This window comes from Paralichthys olivaceus, chromosome 5 (genome assembly GCF_024713975.1).
Source record: "Paralichthys olivaceus isolate ysfri-2021 chromosome 5, ASM2471397v2, whole genome shotgun sequence".
In the NCBI taxonomy this organism is placed as follows: domain Eukaryota; kingdom Metazoa; phylum Chordata; class Actinopteri; order Pleuronectiformes; family Paralichthyidae; genus Paralichthys; species Paralichthys olivaceus.
In genome coordinates, this window is record NC_091097.1 from 26,754,480 (window position 1) to 26,760,641 (window position 6,162).

The following is a 6,162-nucleotide window of genomic DNA, read 5'->3' on the forward strand; positions in this document are numbered from 1 at the left end:
AAGGCTGGGATAGTGATATGTCTGCTCTCCTGTTGCTGTTGCATCTCCTGCCCCCTACATCAAAAGGCCAGAAAAAACTCCCAAGATGAGCTCAGCACAGGCAGCCAATCATGTTGTCAGATTCATTAAGGTACCATCAGCTCTTTGTACTACTGTGTAAGAAGTTTGAGGTGCAGATTGGACTGTAAGAATAATTCTTGCTATGTATCTAGTATGTTATGCTAAGTATATGCATAATGTGTCATTCAAACTACAGGAAGGAGCCAGCCTCACTACATTCCTGGATAAAGTTGATGCAAGGCAGCCTTTCCTCCTTTGCATCGGAGAGCAAAAAAAGAAAATCGCAAGGTTCTTCATTGTTGTGGACCAGAAAGCTATCCCATGCAACGCTCAGACATCTGTGGCTGCTTTTGATGTGCTGTTCAAGACTCACTATGTCTTCAGCCTCTCCTATGATGAAGCACTTTCTGCATTCTACACTTTCATCCAAACAACGATATACAACATCAATGTTGGAACCACAAGGGAAACCCCACGAGTCAAGGAACTGAGGGCCAAACTACTTCAAGACCAATAAAATGTCACCAATTCACAAAGGTCAGAGCACAGTTGAAAAAACTGTCTGATTATGTTCACATGTTTTGTTTGTAAAAAGCACCACAAAAATTGTTCAGTTCTTTGTCAACATTTAAAATTTCAGCATGGACTATATCCAGCTAAAAACTTACGTTTGAAATGTGGAGAGCAAGGATGTCCTTCATCTTTTTGTACATACAATGGCTTCAGAAAGCATCTAAAGACTGTTCATAAGAACCATGATGAGCTGGTCGATACTAACCAGGAAGTGGCCACACAAAGACATTTTGAGTTTGAATCTTTAAGTGAACAGCCAACAACTTCTGCTGCATTCATGTTACAGGTTCGTCCTGTAATCACACAGAACTCACTTGAAAGAATGTGCGGTTCAGTTGTTTCACACTTACAAACTTCTGGTTGTTCTCAAAGCACTATCCAAACGATAGTTTGTTCGATGGAGGAAGTTATTAGTGATGTTCAAGGTCGAGCACAAGAAGCAGTTCTCCAAACATTTTCCTCTGAAACTAAGGAGTCGGAAATTTATAAGAAAGTAGAGCACTGTTTAAATCAATTAGACAATCCCTTTTCAAAATTTAACACACAGATGAAGAGACAAAAATATTATGATGAAAAATGGGAAATAGTTGAGCCTAAAGAATTTGTCCTTGGTGTGAGAATGGATACACGTAGAAATAGAACTACAGGTGTATATAGTCAGATTCCTGTAACAGACAAGTACATGTATGTACCCATTTTAGGTACACTGAAATCCATTTTCAAAAATAGTGAGATAAGAGAGTGCTTCTTGCAAGAGAAACACTGTAAAAATGGGACATACAAAGACATTAATGATGGGTTTTATTTCCAAAACCATCCTCTTTTTTCACAACAGAGACATGCTCTACAAATTTTACTTTATTATGACGATTTTGAAACGGCTAATCCGTTGGGTTCTAAGAAGGGGATCCACAAACTTGGTTGTGTTTATTTTACTTTAAAAAACCTCCCACCCAAGGTGAACTCTGTACTTATGAACATACATCTCGCAGCTCTTTTCTACACCCAAGATTTAAAGACGTACGGTTTTGAAGAAATATTAAAGCCTCTAATTGACGATTTGAAAATTTTAGAAACTGAAGGTATCCAACTTCCATTTATTGATGAACCAGTATTTGGCTCTGTAATTCAAGTCACAGGAGATAATCTTGCTTTAAATTCTTTGCTCGGCTTTGTTGAATCTTTCAGTGCAACATACTTTTATAGGTTCTGTCTGACAAATAAGGAAGAAATTCAGTCTGTTTTTTCTGAGGATAATCCAGGACTTACTCTGCGCTCCAGAGAGCTTCACATTGAACATTGTAATGCACTAAGTGAAGATCCTGCTCTACCTACTGTTTATGGTGTTAAAAAACGTTGTGTGCTTGATTCATTACAGTATTTTCAGTGTACTGATAATTTTGCGGTTGATATTATGCATGATTTGTTGGAGGGTGTCGTACAGTATGAGCTTAAGCTGTTTTTTCAGTACCTGCTTAAAAATGGTTACATCTCTATCAACACGTTGTCAGATAGGATACAGACTTTTAATTATGGACACTTGGAACGTAAAAACAAACCGAGTCACTTAAAAATTGAGGACAACAGCAAGCACTTAGGTTTAAATGCTATTCAGTCATGGTGTATTCTAAGCAATACCCCACTTATTTTTGGTGATGTGGTTGAAAGGGACAATAATCACTGGAACTTATTGCTCCTCTTGATACAGATTGTTGATATAGTCTTCTCCCCTATCCTTACTGATGGTATGATATGTTACCTAAAACATTTGATCTGTGATCACCATAACATGTTCAAAATTTTGTTCCATGATATGAAATTGATTCCCAAACACCACTTAATGATACATTATCCAAGGATTATAAAAAAAATGGCCCTCTTATACATATGTGGTGTATGCGATTTGAAGCAAAACACCATTTTTTTAAGAAGTCTGTAAAAAATTTTAAAAACCTTACTAAATCTCTAGTAAAGCAACACCAGCTTCAACTGGCATTTTACGATGAAAATTATTATTTTAAGCAGTTTGAGATTGGTCCTTTAAAAATAAAAAGCATTGATAGCTTGGAAGGTGGAGAATTACTCTGTCATACATTACAATTAGATCCATGTTCAGATGTTTCCACTACATGTTGGGTCAGAAATTATGGCACAGAATACCAGATTGACTTGTTGGTATGCACTGGAACATCCCATGATGACCTACCTGTATTTAAGAAAATCTGTAATATCATAATACATGAACAACGTGCTTTCATAATAGGCTGTGCTGTTGACACACTGTACTTCGATGAACATTTTCATGCATACTGTATAGAAGAGCAAAATAATGAACATGTTGTGATTTTCATTGACCAGCTGACATATTTTAGACATTTGATAAGCAATACTCTAATGAGAGTGAGAGGACATACATTGTGCCTTACTGTTGCATGTTTTAATGTTTGTGGTGCTAGTTTGAAAATAAATGTTTTAAACTGCCAAACATGACTACCTTTGTTTTTTCGGAAAGTCTATTTTCCAAGTATTTTTTTTAGGAATATATATAAGAATTATAGTGACACCTTTTAAGTGTTATGGGGGTAACACTTGTGTAGTTAAGAAATAGTCATCTGAGAGAGTTAATTGCTAACACTACATAGAAGTGTTAAAAAAAACTAACACTGGTTGGTGTTATCAGTGTTAAATTTTAACTCCAAAAAGAGTCAAATTTACACTAACTTAGTGTAAAGGTTCCAACACTCGAAAAAGTGTGAAATTTACACTCTGAGATGTGGACCCATATAGACACTTTAAAAGTGTTAAGATCAACTCTTACAGTGTTAATTTGGGTATGCTGATTTTATTGTGCATCAACTGTGTTTTTTCTTTCATAATCTTAACATTGCAACTCAGTTAAGGTTAAACATTTCAGCATTAAGACTGATATGGTTGCACTAAAAAGCAGCCAGAAAAGATCTTCACACATTTTGAGTTGCTCACAGACATCAATGTGCTTCGTAGCTTGGAACTCAGTATGGAGGAATGTGGAAGAGCCATCACACAATACTTCAGGGAAAAACCTACTAACAAAGATGTCAGGGATGTCATCTCTAAAGGTGAAGATAATGAGGTGGCACTTCATGTTGTTCAGCTGCTCATGGCACACTTTGGGGAGGACCTAACCGGGCTGATCCTTCTTGCAGGTGTAAGTTTTCTTTTTTCTTTCTCTGTTAACTAACTATTTACCTTTTTATAATTTTTCATCTTAAAAATGTTGCATGTATGTATTTGTTCCCTACAGGTGTCTGCCACTGCAGCTGACATTGAGACAACTCTTAGTCTTCCTGCAAGTCCTCGCCTGATACTTCATGGTATACATTTCATTTAGATCCTGTGTTAGACATATTATAAAGCATATTGGTCATTCATCTTGAGTTAACAAATGTTTACATAAGGTGAGATGCATTCTCATGTTGCTATGACTTAAAGTTTCAGGTGCAACAGGGCAAGTCACAGTTGGACTTGCTGCTGTGTTTACAATCTACTACATACTCAACCTTCAGTATCAAGATGAGGAAGCCTGTACAAATGGTCGAACAAACTACCATTTTGGGTTCGGGAGGCAGACACGGTCAACACTTTTAAGAGTAGACTTAAGACTTTCCTCTTTGATAGAGCTTATAGTTAGAGCTGGCTCAGGTCAGCCCTTAGTTATGCTGTTATAGGATAAGACTGCCGGGGGACACCTCCACCCCACCCTCTCTCTCTATTATCATCCCCATCTCTAAACATGTCTCATTAATGCATGTTACTAACTAAACTTCTTCCCTGGAGTTTCTGTGCTCTCTCGTCCAGCAGGTTCTCATGGATCGTGGCTGCTCCCTGTATTGGATCATGGTTCCCACTACTGCCATGGCCCTGCCTGACATCCACTCTTGTTATTACTATTAGTCATAATTCCATGACATTAATATTAACTTGTTTATTATTGTAGCATTATTACATATTACCACCACTGCTAACCACTGCTACTGTAATCATTGTCTTTCATTGTAATTGTACAATATGTTTCTGTTGCGTTGTTCTATACACGTGACATCCATTGCACGTCTGTCCGTCCTGGGAGAGGGATCCCTCCTCTGTGGCTCTCCAAGATTTCTTCCATCTTCTTTTCCCTGTTAAAAGGGTTTTTTTGTGGGCAAGTTTTTCCTCACTCGAATTGAGGGTCTAAGGACAGAGGGTGTCACTACCTGTACAGATTGTAAAGCCCTCTGAGGCAAAATGTGTTTTGTGAATTTGGGCTGTACAAATAAAATTTGATTTGATTTGATTTTGGATTCCCAGTTTACACAAATGCAAACGCGAGAAATAGACAGACAAGACTAAAACAGAAGACATTACATGACTATGTAAATTCATGTGCAGGCATTGCACTCCCTAGGATCAATTAGCCTGTTGATTTATTGTTTGAACCATAAACAGCACAGTGCTTACAAGGGTTAGTTCAAACGATTTAGCCAGCTCTATTCATCCCATTCTCTCAAGTCTGACAGATGTTTAATAGCACTAGTTTCACTTAAGTCAACGCAAAGGCTTTTCCTACGTGCACGGAAAGGGTCCAGAATACAGTAAACTAGATGATTGCAGGCAACACCTCTGGAATCTGTCTCACAGTGAGAACATGTAATATCACTTGAACATTTTTGCATGTGCACATTGAAAAAAATCATTGTCTTTTATTTTATGTCTTCCTCTGTGCAGATCGACCACAATGTCATTGTACTCATGGATGATGCAGAATGATAGATCCCTTCAATTTCCTTTTCACAACAATGCCTGCAGTGCCTGATTTGGAGGACCTAATCAAATTATACTTCAAACTTTCTTTTCAGTAACAAGGAAATACTTGCAATTTTAGCGCATTACAACCAGACAGTGATAAGTGTCAGAACTTTAAAGAGAGTTTGTAGAATACTTGGGCTGTTCAGGAGGAAGAACCAGTCTGACATGGAAGAAGTGCTGGCTTTTGTCCAACATGAGGTTATGACCAATGGACAGATGCAAGGTTATCGCTGGCTACATCTTTGAGCAGTTCAGCGAGGATTTGTTGTGTTACAAGACACCATAAGAAGCATCATCTAACTGGTTGATCCACAAGGTGTAGAATTGAGAAGAGCATGGTGCCAAATGCACTTTGTCACATGGACGGCTATGACAAGCTAAAACCCTATGGCATTGCCATCAATGGCTGCAAAGATGGTTTCAGCCGCTATGTGTTATGGATGGAGGCCTTTACCACAAACAGTGATCCCAAATTAGCAAGTTACTTTACCAAAACGGTGTCAAGCATAGGTGGACCAGGCAGGGGGAACAGAAAATGTTTGTGTTGAAGAAATGCAGATGTTTTTTGCGGAGAAACCATCCAGACAGTTTTGCAGGAGAGAAGAGTTTCCTTAATGGAAGAAGCACAGCAAACCAGCGCATTGAAGGATGGTGGGGTACCCTTCGCAAACAGAGTGCACAGTCCTGGATGAACTTATTTCAAAC

The 6,162-nt window shown here is 38.2% G+C and overlaps 1 long non-coding RNA gene across 1 annotated transcript; it reads left to right on the forward strand.

The window, feature by feature from the left end:
• LOC138407817 (uncharacterized) lies at positions 1-3,118 on the forward strand. Its single transcript, XR_011241136.1, has 2 exons — positions 1-130; positions 257-3,118. It is a non-coding gene; the product is annotated as an uncharacterized lncRNA (long non-coding RNA).
• Positions 3,119-6,162: the final 3,044 nt, after the last annotated feature.